The 14961-nt window shown below is 45.4% G+C and overlaps 1 protein-coding gene across 1 annotated transcript in view; it reads left to right on the top strand.

Moving 5' to 3' along the window:
- The first annotated feature begins 13512 nt into the window (after window positions 1-13512).
- thnsl2 (threonine synthase-like 2) overlaps window positions 13513-14961 on the top strand; it is a 35325-nt gene continuing 33876 nt past the window's right edge. Inside the window, exon 1 of the mRNA XM_020530018.2 lies at window positions 13513-13660. The gene's annotated coding sequence lies outside the window, so the exon portion shown is untranslated. The remainder of the gene's footprint in view (window positions 13661-14961) is intronic.

Genomic DNA, 14961 nt, shown 5'->3' on the forward strand with positions numbered 1-14961 from the left:
ACCTACACTCACCTTTACTGGCTCCATCCCCGCCTCTTCGACCTGTTTGTTTCCTCTCCACCTATCCTCTCCTCTATCCCTCTTCTATCCGCCTCCCACTCTCTCCCTATTTATTTCAAAACCCCCTTCCCCTCCCCCTTTTCTAATGAAGGGTCTAGGCCCGAAACGTCAGCCTCTCTGCTCCTATGATGCTGCTTGGCCTGCTGTGTTCATCCAATCTCTCCTTCAATGTCAGTAAAACGAAAGAGCTAGTCATTGACTTCAGGAAGCAGAGTGGAGGACATGCCCCCGATTATATCAATGTCACTGAGGTGGAAGTGGTCAAGAGATTCAAATTCCTAGGAGTAATTATCACCAACAATATATTCTGGTACATCCACACTGACACCACAATCAAGAAAGCACACCAATGCCTCTACTTCCTCAGGAGGTTAAGGAAATTCAGCATGTCTATAATGACACTATTTTTTATAGATGCATCACAGTTTGATATGGCAATTGCTATGCTCACAACTGCAAGAAATTACACAGAGTTATGAATGCAACCCAGTCCATCGCGAAAACCAGCCTTCCATCAATGACTCTGTCTACACTTCCTTGTGCTTCAGGAAAGCAGCCAACATAATCAAAGACCCCCTCCAGCCCCAATTATACTCTCTTCCACCCTCTTCCATTGGGCAGAAAACATAAATATTTGAAAACACGTACTGACAAACTTATGAACAGCCCTCACATAAATTAGAGTTGGTCTTTTCTCTGCATTCTGTTCTATTACCCTAATGTACTAATGTAGCGTATAGTTTGTGTGGATAGCACGCAAAACAATACTTTTCAGTGTATCTCGGCACATGAGATAATAATAAATCAAATCAAATCATTATGACCCTCCCTATATAGAATATAGAACAGTACAGCTTAGGAACAGGCCCTTCAGCCTACCATTTCTGTGCTCACCGTGATGCTATTCTGAACTAATGCCATTTACCTGCACATGGTCCACATCCCTCTATTCCCTGCTTGTTCATATGTCTATCAAAATACCTTGTAAACTTTGCTGTCATATCTGATTCTACCTTGGTATCGCATTCCAGGCACCCGCTACCACCTCGGTAAAAAATTTTCCTTGCATATCTCCTTTCGACTTGTCCCCCCTCACCTTAAATCTATGCTATTTGACATTTCCACCCTGGGAAAGAGACTCTGACTATCCACCTTATCCTTGCCTCTCATAATTTTATATACTTCTATCAAGTTGCCCCTCAGCCTCTGACGCTCTGACAAAATCAATTCAAATTTGTCCAAACTCTCCTTATAACTAGTGCACTCCAATCCAGGCACTATACTGATAAACCTCTTCTGCATTCTCTCCAAAGTGTCCATACCCTTCCTGTAGTGCATTGAGTAGGACTGCCCACAGTACACCAAATGTGGTCTCACCAAACTCTTTTATAGTTGCAACATGACTTGCCAATTTAATGAAGGCAAGTATGCCACCTTTACCACCTTACCCATTTGTGTTGCCACTTTCAGAGAGCTATGGATATACACCCCAATGGCACTCTGTGTATCAGTGCTCCTAAGGGTCCTTCCATTTACTGTATAATTTCCTCATGAACTTGACCTTTGAAAAATGCACCACCTCACACTTTTCTGGATTAAACACCATCTGCCATTCTATATTCTGCTGCATCCTTTGATATATCATAGAATCATAGAATCCTTACAGTGTGGAAACAGGCCCTTCGGCCCAACAAGTCCACACCGACCCTTGGAGCATCCCACCCAGACCCATCCCCCTATAACCCACCTAATCTACAGACCCCTGAACACTACAGGCACTTTAGCTTAGCCAATCCACCTAACCTGCACATCTTTGGACTGTGGGAGGAAACCGGAGTACGCGGAGGAAACCCACGCAGACATGGGGAGAATGTGCAAACTCCACACAGACAGTCACCTGAGGGTGGAATCGAACACAGGTCCCTGGCGCTGTGAGGCAGCAGTGCTAACCACTGAGCCACCGTGCCGCCCAAAATATACTTCCTCACCACCCACAACTCTACCAATTTTTGTGTCATCTGCAAATTTACTAATCAGATCATTGACATTTTCATCCAAATCCTTTATATATATTACAACAACAGGGGTCCCAACACTGATCCCTGCAGAACACCACTGGTCATTGCACTCCAGTCAGAAAAACACTTCTCCACACCTATCATCTGTCTTCTATACGAAGCCAATTTTATATCTAACTTACCAACACACCATAGATCTCAGGTAACTTAATCGTCTAGACCAGACCACTATGAGGGACCTTGTCAAATGATTTAGAAAATTTCATGTAGACAACATCCACTGCCCTACCCCCATCAATCATCTTTGTCACTTCCTCAAAAAATTCAATAAAGTTTGTGAGACAAGACCTCCTGCACAAAGCCAGTTCGACTATCCATAGTGAGTCCATTCTCCTCCAAATGCAAGTAAATCCCGTCCCTAAGAATCTTCTCCAACAATTTCCCTCCTATTGAAGTAAAGCTGTAATTTCCTGAATTACCTTTCTTGAATAATGAAACAGCATTGGCTATTCTCTGAAATTCTGAGATCTTGCCTGTAGCTAAAGAAGATAGAACAATCTCTGTCAAAGCCTCAGCAATCCCCTCCCTTGCCTCCTTCAGTATCCTGGATGGATCCCCTCAGGCCTTGGAGTCTCATCAACTTGAATGTCTTTCAAGACATCCAACATCTCCTCTTTCTTAATATTGTCATACCTTAGAATATCAACAAATCTTTCTCTAAACTTATCTTCATCCATGTCTTTCTTCTTGGTGAATACCAATGCAAAGTACTCATTAAGGACCTCACCTACTTCCTCTGACTCCATGCATAAATTCCCTCCTTTGTCCTGAGTGGACCCACCCTTTCCCCAGCTATCCTCTGCTCCTAAAATACGTATAATATGCCTTGGGTTTCTCCTTTAGTCCTACTTGCCAAGGACATTGTTTTTTTCTTTTTATTTATTCACAAGATGAGGGCTTTGCTGGCCAAGCAGCATTTATTGCCCATCCCTAATTGCCCAGAGGGTAGTTAAGAGTCAACCACATTGTTGTGGGTCTGGAGTCACATGTAGGCCAGACCAGGTAAGGATGGCAGTTTCCTTCCCTAAGGACGTTAATAAACCAGATGGGGTTCATGGCCCCTTCTAGCCCATCTAATTTGTTGTTTAACTTAATTGCTGCTCCTTTTATACTCCTCAAGGGGCTTGTCTGATGTCTGTTTCCTAAACCTTACATATGCTTCCTTTTCCTTTTTAACTAAACTTACAGCATATCTTGTCATCCACATGGAACATACTGGTCCTGAAGTCTAAAAGACTCCCACACGTCAGAAGTACATTTACATTCAAACAGCTGTCCCCAGTCTAATTTCTCCAATTACTGCCTAATACTGTTGTAATGAGGCCAACCAATTTAACACTTTCACCTGAGGAATATTCTTATCCTTTCCCATAACATACAGAATTATGATCACTATTCCCAAAATGCTCCTCAACAGAGGATTTCCCAGCACTGTTGTTGACAGGGCCCTCTGTTGGGTCTGACCCATCTCTTGCACTTCTGCCCTCACCACCTCTCTTCCCGACCATAACAGCTATAGGTCCCCCTTTTCCTCACCTATCATCCCACCAGCATCCACATCCATAGGATTATTAGCTGGCATTTCCACCACCTCCAGCAGGGTGCCACCATCACAATTATTCCTTCTCTATTCCCTTCTCCTGCCTTGTCAGTCTTCCACAAGGACTGTTCCCTTTGGGACACCCTGGTCCACTCCTCCTTCATCCCAACGCCCTCAAATCACAGCCTCATGGCTCCTTCCCCTGCAACCACCGAAGGTGCAACACCTGCCCATTTACTTCCTCCCTCCTCAGTATCCAAGGGCCCAAACACACCTTCCAGCCTGCACTTCACTCAATCGAGTCTACTGCATTTGCTGTTCACAATATGGTCTCCTTGACACTGGGGAAACAAAGCTTAGAGTGGGTAACCATTTTGCATGACACATACATTTTGTTCAGGAAAATGACTCTGAGCTTCCAGTTCCCTGCCGCTACAATACACCACTGTGTTCTCTGGCCAATATCTCTGTCTCAGGTTGCTGCAGTGCTCCAGCAAAGTTCAGTGTAAGCTGGAAGAATAGCACTTCATTTTCCACTTGGGATCTCTCAAGCCTTCTGGACTCAATATTGAGTTCAACAATTTTAAGGCTTGAGCTTTTCCCATGTCCTCACCGCCACTCCCACCATACACCAGACCTTGCTGTCACATGGGTTGCTACCCCACACAACCCATTGTTAGCTACTAATAGCAACCATTAACAGCTATTCATTCCCCCAAACTAACCTTTACCCACTCCTTTGTCTGTCCAACTGTTTATCTCTCTCTTTGGGCTCTCTTTCCACCTATCATTTACTCTCCCCCATCCCATCTTCTGCATATATATCAACCTTTTCCAGCTACCATCAGTTCTGAGGAAGGATCACTAGACCGAAATGTTAACTCTGATTTCTCTCCACAGATGCTGCCAGGCGTGCTGAGTATTTACAGCAATTACTGTTTTTGCTTTTCTTGTTAGTCCAAGCTGTACTTAGGGAATGCCATATTATTGGAGGTATTATCATTTGGAGACTTTATATAGAGAATACATTTGCTCTCAGGTTGCTGTAAATGATCCACAGCATGATTGAAGAAGAATGGAGGAGTCAACATCACTAAAATAAAGGTGACCTGATTGTTACAGTTTCTGAACCCTTACTCTGTGCAGTTGGCCGTGTTGTTTCCTGCATTACCATTACGGATGTGGCCAAGAAACTTCAGCAGTTGCAAAGAGCTTTGGAATGCCCCGAGGTTGTGAAAGGTGTTATTTAAATGCAAGTCTTTCTCTATATGTAAATGAATGGAGAGAGATTCTCACTCTCCATAACACTCTTAACACACACCCTAGAAGATCAGTTGGAATCACCCAGACCAGAAAGACTACACCCAGGGTTCTTAGCGAGATAGCTGGGGAGATTGTGGAGGCATTAGTGGTGATCTTTCAGGAATCATTGGAGTTAGGGAGGGTCCCAGAGGACTGGAAAATTGCCAATGTAACATCCCTGTTTATGAAGGGACGGAGGTAGCAGGTGGAGAGGCTGCAGGAGGGTTTGGACAGGGTAGGAGAGTAGGCGAAGAAGTGGCAGATGAAATATAATGTAATAAAGCGTGAGGTTATGTACTTTGGCAGGAAGAACAGAGACATCGGCTATCTTGTAAATGGAGAGAAGCTTCAGAAATCTGAAGCACAAAGTGACTTAGGAGTCCTTGTTCAGGATTTTTTTTAGGGTTGACATTCAGGTTTAGCTGGCAGTTAGAAAGGCAAACACAATGTTCGCATTCTTTCTGAGACGACAGGGATACTAGAGCAGGAACACGTGACTGAGTCTGCATAAGGCTTTGGTCAGACTGCATTTGGAATATTCTGAGCAGTTTTGAGCACCTTATCTAAGGAAGGATGTGCTGATGTTGGAGGGGGTCCAGAGGAGGTTTACAAAAGTGATCATGGGAATGAAGGGCTTGTCACATGATGAATGGTTGAAGACTCTGGGTCTCAAAGGAGTTTAGAAGGATGAAGGTGGAACTGATTGAAACGTACAGAGAGTCTATATGGAGGAGATGTTTCAAATAACAAGAGAGACTAGGATTGGGGGCACAGCCTCAGAGTGCAGGGAGGACCCTTTAGAACTGAAGTGAGAAGGGATTTCTTTAGCCGGAGGGTGGAGAATCTGTGGAACTCATTGCCACAGAGGGCTGTGGAGGCCAAGCCATTAAGTGTATTTAAGACAGAGATAGATTCTTGATTGGTAAGGGGATCAAGGGTTACGGGGAGAAGGCAGGACAATGGGATTGAGAAACAGATCAGCCACGTTTGAATGGTGGACCAGACTCAATGGGCTGAATGGCCTAATTCAGCTCCTATGTCTTATGATCTTTGGGAATGCTGATTACTTTCAGTGCAAAGACGTCTTTCCTGACAACAGTCCTGTGACCATTCACCATTTTGAAACTGCGTCCTTTTAACGGGAGACAGACCTCGGAGTTTGCCTTTCCTCACTGATATACCTCATTCATAAAGGAGGAAAATGTTTAATGGAACAACTGCAGTGTGAAACCAAACCTCCACTGTTGGGAGGATAGGGAAGGAAATTCTTGGGGTGGAGGGAAGGTAGGGTGTGGGCAGAAAGGTCTTCAGACTGAAATCTGGTCATGGCTTGTGGATTGGCAGAGAATAAAGGCTTTCGACCCAAGTAATCTTATCACGGTTATTACTATCAGAATACATGTGGCAGAAATCTAATTGCAAAGTTAAAAGGTACATGAACTGAGCTAGGCAAAGTACAAGTCATTGTACTTTTCCTTCTGGGGATAGATGAACATGTGGCAAATTGTTTTGTGTTAATTGGTGACCAATAAATGAGTCTTTCAAGAGAGAACAGGGATGAAATGATATGTCTGACACATGTTACACAAGAGATAACAAGGTGTAGAGCTGGATGAACACAGCAGGCCAAGCAGCATCAGAAGAGCAGGAAGGCTGACATTTCGCGTCTAGACCACAAGAATTTTTTTTTTACTGTCAGTCTGTTTCAAGGGAGATGCGTGTGAATGTAGGTATGTTCTGCCACAGATTCACAGAACATTTGTGAGACCACACCTAATGTACTGTGTACAGTTTCGGTCTCCTTACTTAGGGAGGGACAGACTTTAGGCAACTTACTTGTTCACAGTTCACTTGCTTCATTCCTGGGATGAAAAAGGGTCTTCAGAGGAAAGGCTGAGCAGACTCGATCTATATTTATTGTCGATTAGAAGAATGAGGGGTGATCTTGTTCTGAAATAAGATTCTGAGAAGCCTGATAAAGTAGATAATGAGAGATTGTTTCCTGTTAAGTTCAATGGGTAATAGAGAAAGCAAATGGAATGTTGGCTTTTATTTCAAAGGTAATGAAATATAAAAGTGGGAAGGTTTTGCTAAAACTGTACAAGGCTCTAGGCAGACCACAGCTGGAATACTGTCAACGCTTTCAGGCCCCTGATTTAAGGAAAGATATACTGGCATTGGAGGCAGTCCAGAGAAGCTTCAGAGATGCTCTATTGTGGGCTGTATTCTCCAGAATTAAGTGAAAGTTGAGTGAAAATTGAACGAGATGAAAGTGATATTCACAGCTGTTAGTGCTGGCACTGAGAGTTATAGAGTCATAGGGAGCAAATCCTTCGGTCCAACCAGTCCACACCGACCATGTTCCCAAACTAAACTAGTCCCACCGGCCTGTGTTTGGCCCATATCTGTCTAAACCTTCTTATTCATGTACTTATCCAAATGTCTTATAAATGTTGTAACTGTACCTGCATCCACCACTTCCTCTGGCAGTTCATTCCACACACAAACCATTCTCTGTATGAAAAAGTTGCTTCTCATGTCCTCTTTAAATCTTTTTCCTCTCACCTTAAAACTATGCCGTCCAGTTTGAACTCCCCCATCTAAAGACCTTTGCTGTTCACCTTATCTATGCCCCTCATGATTTTATAAACCTCTATGCTCCTCAACCTCCTACACTCCAGTGAAAAAAGTCCCAGCCTATCCAGTCTATTTCTACAACTCAAACCCTCCATTCCTGGCAACATCCTGATACAACTTTTCTGAACCATATCCAGTTTAATAATATCCTTTCCATAACAGGGCAATCAGAGCACATTGTAGACACCCTAACTATAATCTTTCAGCGTTCCCTAGATACAGAAGGCATTCCTCTGGATCGGAAAATTGCGTGTCACTCTATTTTTTAAGAACAGCGATAGAGGAAAACCAGGGACTTACAGAGCAGTTAGCCTAACATGTGACTCTAATCAAGGATGGGAGTATGTGAACACCTTCTTTGGAACTCCCTTCTACAAACGGTAATGAAAGCTAGATCAGTTCTGGGATGTGGGTGTTGCTGGCCGGCCAAAATTTATTGCTTGTCTGTCCCAAGTCACTCTTGGCAAGGTGGTGGTGAGCTTCCTTGTTGAACCGCTATAGACCATGTGCTATAGGTACACCCACAATGCCATCAGGGAAAGAATTCCAGGATTTTGATCCAGCAACAGTGAAGGTATGGTGATATATTTCCAAGTCAGGACTGTAAGTGGTTTGGAGTGGTAGTAATGTTCCCAGATATCTGAGATAACAAGGTGTAGAGCTGGATAAACACAGCAGGCCAAGCAGCATCAGAGGAGCAGGAAGGCTGACGTTTCCGGCCTAGATCCTTCTTCAGAAGTGGGGGAGAGGAAGGGGGTTCTGAAATAAATAGGGACAGAGGGGGAGGCGGATAGAAGATGGATAGAGGAGAAGATAGGTGGAGAGGAGACAGACAGGTCAAAGAGGCGGGGATGGAGCCAGTAAAGGTGAGTGTAGGTGGGGAGGTAGGGAGGAAATAGGTCAGTCCAGGGAGGACGGACAGCTCAAGGGGGCGGGATGAGGTTAGTAGATAGGAGATGGTGGTGGGGCTTGAGGTGGGAGGAGGGGATAGGTGGGAGGAAGGACAGGTTAGGGAGGCGGGGACGAGCTGGGCTGGTTTTGGGATGCGGTCGGGGGAGGGGAGATTTTGAAGCTTGTGAAGTCCACATTGATACCATTGGGCTGCAGGGTTCCCAAGTGGAATATGAGTTGCTGTTCCTGCAACCTTCGGGTAGCATCGTTGTGTCACTGCAGGAGGCCCAGGATGGACATGTCGTCTGACGAATGGGAGGGGGAGTTGAAATGGTTCGCGACTGGGAGGTGCAGTTGTTTGTTGCGAACCGAGCGTAGGTGTTCTGCAAAGCGGTCCCCAAGCCTCCGCTTGGCTTCCCCGATGTAGAGGAGGCCACAACGGGAACAGCGGATGCAGTATACCACATTAGCAGATGTGCAGGTGAACATCTGCTTGTTGTGGAAAGTCTTCTTGGGGCCTGGGATGGGGGTGAGCGGGGAGGTGTGGGGGCAGGTGTAGCACTTCCTGCGGTTGCAGGGAAAAGTGCCGGGTGTGGTGGGGCTGGAGAGGAGTGTGGAGCGGACAAGGGAGTCATGGAGAGAGTGGTCCCTCCGGAAAGCAGATAAGGGTGGGGAGGAAAAGTGTCTTTGGTGGTGGGGTCAGATTGTAGGAAGTGGTCATGGGTTTGGTAGATTTTGTCTAAGGACTTTCTGCAGTGCATCTTGTAGGTAGTACCCACTGCTGCTATTGAGCATCAGTGGTGGAGGGAGTGGATGTTTGTGGATGTAGCACCAATCAAGCTGGTTACCTTGTCCTGGATGGGGTCAAGCTTCTTGGGTGCTGTTGGAGCTGCACTCATCCAGGCAAGTGGGGAGTATTCCATCACACTCCTGACTTGTGCCTTGTAGATGGTGGACAGGCTTTGAGGAGTCAGGAGGTGAGTTAATTGCTGCAGTATTCCTAGCCTCTGACCTGCTCTTGTAGCCACTGTGTTTATGTGGTGAGTCCAGTTGAGTTTCTGGTCAATGGTAACTCCCAGGATGTTACTAATGGGGAAATTAGTGATGGTAATAGTGTTGAATGTCAAAGGACAATGGTTCAATTTTCTGTTACTGGAGATGGTCATAGCATGGCATTTGTGTGGTGCAAATATTACCTGCCACTTGCCAGCCCAAGCCTGGATGTTGTCCAGATCTTGTTGCATTTGAACATGGACTGCTTCAGTATCTGAGGAGTCATGAATGGTGCTGAATGTTGTGCAATCTCAGCGAACATGCCCACCTCTGACCTTTTGGTGAAGGAAGGGTCATGGATAAAGCAGTTGAAGATAGTTAAGCCGAGGATACTATCCTGAGGAAGTCCTGCAGTGATGTCCTGGAATGAGATGACTGACCTCCAACAACCACAGCCATCTTCCGATGTGCCAGGTATGGCTCCAACCAGTGGAGAGTTTGCTGCCTAAAAGCCATTGATTCCCGTTTTGCTGGGACTGCTTAATGCCACACTCAGACCAATGCCGTCTTGATGTCCAGGGCTGCCATTCTCACCTCACCTCTGGAATTTAGCTCTTTTGTCCATGTTTGAAGCAAGACTGTAATGAGGTCAGGAGCTGAGTGGCCCTGGCGGAACCCAAACTGGGCGTCACTGAGCAAGTTATTGCTGAACAGGTGCTGCTTGATACCACTGTTGATGGCACTTTCCATCACTTTACTGATGATCGAGAATAGACTGATGGGGTGGTAATTGGTCAAGTTGGTCCTGCTTTTTGAGTACACGACTTATCTGGGCAATTTTCCACATTGTCAGGTAGATGACAGTTTCGTGAGTGCACTGGAAGAGCTTAGCTAGCGGAGCAGCAAATTCTGGAGCACAAGTCTTCAGTAGTATTGCTGAAATGTTGTCAGAGCCCACAGCCTTTTCAGTATTTAGTGCTTCAAACCATTTATTGATATCACGTGTAGTGAATCAAATTGGCTAAAGACTGGTCTCTGTAATGCTGGAGATGGCTGGAGGAGGCCAATATCATCGGGATTATACAAGGTCAGCATTGATTCATGTAAAGGAAATTGTGTTTGAAAAATGTCCTGGCATTTTTTTGAGGACATAGCTAGTAGAATAGATGAAGGAGAAACAATATTTGCAGCGCATTTGGATTTTCAGAAATCTTTTGCATCGTCCCACATAAGATGTTGGTGCAAAATCAAAGAGAGTGATAGTAACAGTGTAACAGACTGGAATGGATTGAGATTGGTTAGCAGACAAATAGAGTAGGAATAAATGGGTCGTTTTTGACAGTGTTTAACGGGGTACCACAGGGTTGAGCCCCAGCTATTCACAATCTATATCAATGAGGGAATCAACCATAATATTTCCAAGTTTGATGACACAAATATAGTGGAATTGAGTGGTCAGGAGGGTACAAAGGTAAATGGAGGAAGGATGTTCCTGATGATCAGGGAGTCCAGAACCAGGGGTCACAGTCTAAGGATATGAGGTAGACATTTGGCCTGAAATCTGGAGAAATTTCTTCACCTGGAGAGTGGTGAGCCTGTGGAATTCACTGTCATCGACAGTAGTTAAGCTCAAATATTGAATGCTTTGAAGAAGTTAGATATGGCACTTAAGACTAAAAGGATCAAAGGGAACAGGGAGAAAGCAATAACCGGATTGGATTATCAGTCATGATTATATTGAGAGGCATAGCATGCTCTGGATGGACTGAATGGCCTACTCCTGCTCCTACTTCCTATGTTTCTAAGCCGGCTTCAAGGTGGTTCAGACATATTGAGTGAGTAGGCAAATGCAAGGCAGATGCAGTTTAAAGTGGATAAGTGTGAAGTTGTCCACTTCAAAGCAATGGCCTAGTAGCACTATTGCTGGACTAATAATCCTTAAACCTAGGCAATATTCTGTGAACCTGGGTTCGAATCCAACCACGGCAGATGGTGGAATTTGAATTCAATAAAAATTGGAAGTAAGAGTCTCATGATGACTATAAAACCATTGTTGATTGTCGGAAAGACCCAACTGATTCACTAATGTCCTTTAGTCAAGGAAACTGCCATCCTTACCTGGTTTGGTCTACATTGAGTCCAGCAATGTGGTCAAGTCTTAGTTGCCCTCTGGACAATTAGGGATGGTGGCCTAGCCAACAAAGCCCATGTTCAATGAGTCAATAAACAAATAATTTTGTAGTATAAACAGAATAGAACATAGAACATAGAACAGTACAGCACAGTACAGGCCCTTCGGCCCATGATGTTGTGCCAATCTATTATCCTACTCTAACATCAAGATAACCTGCATACCCTACATTTTACTATCCTCCATGTGCCTGTCCAAGCATCGCTTAAATGTCCCTAATGTATCTGACTCCAATACCACTGCCGGCAGCGCATTCCATGCACCCACCACTCTCTGTGTAAAGAACCTACCTCTGACATCTCCCCTATACCTACCTCCAATCACCTTAAAATTATGCCCCCTCATAATAGTCATTTCCGCCCTGGGAAAAGGTCTCTGGCTATCCGCTCTATCTATGCCTTTCATCATCTTGTACACCTCTATTAAGTCACCTCTCATCCTTCTTCGCTCCAGTTAAAAAAAGGCCTAGCTCCCTCAACCTTTCCTCATAAGACCTGCCCTCCAGTCCAGGCAGCATCCTGGTAAATCTCCTCTGCACCCTCTCTAAAGCTTCCACATCCTTCCTATAATGAGGTGACCAAAACTGAACACAATATTCCAAGTGCGGTCTAACCAGGGTTTATAGAGCTGCAGCATAACCTCACGGCTCTTAAACTCAATTCCCCTGTCAATGAAAGCCAACACACCATACGCCTTCTTAACAACCCTCTCAACTTGGGTCGCAACTTTGAGGGATCTATGGACGTGGACCCCAAGATCCCTCTGTTCCTCTACACTGGCGAGAATCCTGCCATTAACCATGTATTCTGCATTCAAATTCGACCTTCCAAAATGAATCACTTCACACTTTTTAGTGTGAATAGCAGGGTATTAATAAAATGCTGACAGATTGCAAAATGTTGATGTATAAAGGGACCTGGGTGTACATATACACTGGTCACTGAAACCAAACATGAAGGTGTAACAAGCAGTGAGAAAGGTAAATGATGTGTTGGCCTTCACTCTAAGAGGGTTTGAGTACAGGATCTGCCTTACACTACAAAAACAGCCTATTTATTTTTACACACACATCAGTTCTAAAGAAGGGTCACCAGACCTGAAACGTTAACTCTGTTTTCTCCTCCACAGATGCTGCTAGACCTGCTGAGCTTTTCCAGCAACTTTGTTTTTGTTCCTGATTTACAGCATCCGCAGTTCTTTTGGTTTCTATTTATCTTTACTCTGTTTCATGTCTACTAACCAATTCTGAATCCATGCAAGTATATTACTATCATTACTACAACCTGTCTTCTTGCCTAAGAAAACATGGACTTGCCATAGAGGAAGTTCAGTGAAAGTTCACCAGACTGCTTCTTGGGATGCAAAACGTCAGGTTTCCTGCACCTCTGATGCTGCCTGGCCTGCTGTGTTCCTCCAGATCCACACCTTGTTATCCCAGACTCCGGCATCGGCAGTTCTTACTATCTCCTGGAGATAGGGTGGGATGCTCATCAGAGGGTCAGTGTGGCCTGAATGGGTTGAATGGCCTGCTCCAGTACTGTAGGGATTCTATGATGGTATTGAATGATGGACCAGGTCAATGGGCTGAATGGCCTACTTCTGTTCCTATTTGCTATGGTTCATTGTTTTAAGTCCCATATATCTAAGTCCCCTTCGCCCGTTGACGATGCTGGTAAAACGAGAACTGTAGCTGAAACGAAGCAGAGCCGAGATCTGGAAGGGCTGCGTTGCTATTTCTGGAGAGTGATCTCAAAGCTTGTTCGAGGCGTTCCTCTGCAGAGGGTGCTATGCGGGGGGATTTTGGGTGAAGGGAGAAAGAGAGAGAGAGCTTACTGTTCCGATTTGCAGCTGTCACTGAAAAGTTGAGTTGCCGGCTAAACTCAAATTCAAAATTCAAAATTCAAATCACGGGTTTGAACCGAGGCTGGTGAAGCAGGGAGGCAATCGTGAGTTCAAGCCAGGAACATTGTAAGTGGCTTGGACACATTTGTTACATGTTGCGAACTCTGGTGTGTTACGTACTGTCATATTGATACAGGGCTGTCTCTTTCTTTTTTCGCGTTGGATTGACGTCTGCGCTTTGCTGACTGTGACTGTCCCTGAAGGTTAATCACTTTCATGGCCGACCTGGTGTCATTCCCACTGAAACTGAAACTCAAGCGGCAGTCCACAAACTCGGTTACGCTGGAAACCCGAGGAGCCAGCAACGCAAAGTTAAAATTATGCAGGGCTTCATTGATAGAGGAGATAGCGGAAGGGAGTCTAAACCTGGGAGGGGGCACAAGTATGTGAGAGTCTGGTAAGGAATTCAGGATAAATTCTTCACTGAAAATAAGGTTTAGGATACTCACTCCCACATGAGAGCTACAGTTTAAGTGCACCAAAGGGAGCAGATTTAAAGGAAAACAGACGAAACAGAAGGACATGCTGACAGTATGTGAACAGGCGCTTATGAAACAGTATTACCACTGTAGACCTCTTTATTGGGGGGGGGGGGGGGGAGGTGTTGCTGTAATCTCACTGGGCTGGTGATCAAGGGCCCCAGACTATGGGTGGCAGAATATTAGTTTGAATCCTGGCATAGGAAATGGTCAGAGGCTATTGAGATGCAGTGGTAATGTCCCTATCTTTGAGCTGGGAGATCTGAGTTCAAGGCCCACGGGTTCCAGATCCACCTGGGGAACACGTTTGATTCAAACCATCCACAACCTCATCACTTCAGGTGACCTCCCACCCACAGCCTCGAACTTCATCGTTCCCCAACCCCACACCGCCCGTTTCTATCTCCTCCCCAAAATCCACAAACCTGACTGCCCTGGTCGACCCATTGTCTCCGCCTGCTCCTGCCCCACTGAACTTATCTCGACTCCATTTTCTCCCCCTTGGTCCAGGAACTCCCCACCTACGTCCATGACAACACCCACGCCCTCCACCTCCTCCAAAACTTCTGATTCCCTGGTCCCCAACACCTCATCTTTACCATGGACGCCCAGTCCCTATACACCTGCAATCCCCATGCAGATGGCCTAAAGGCCCTCTACTTCTTCCTGTCCCGCAGGCCCGACCAGTCCCCCTCCACTGACACCCTCATCCGCTTAGCTGAACTCGTCCTCACCCTTAACAACTTCTCTTTCAATTCCTCCCACTTCCTACAGACAAAGGGGGTGGCCATGGGTACCCGCATGGGCCCCAGCTATGCCTGCCTCTTTGTAGGTTACGTGGAACAATCCCTCTTCCGTACCTACACCGGCCCTAAACCCCACCTCTTC

This window comes from Rhincodon typus, chromosome 1, assembly GCF_021869965.1.
Source record: "Rhincodon typus isolate 14 chromosome 1, sRhiTyp1.1, whole genome shotgun sequence".
Lineage (NCBI taxonomy): Eukaryota > Metazoa > Chordata > Chondrichthyes > Orectolobiformes > Rhincodontidae > Rhincodon > Rhincodon typus.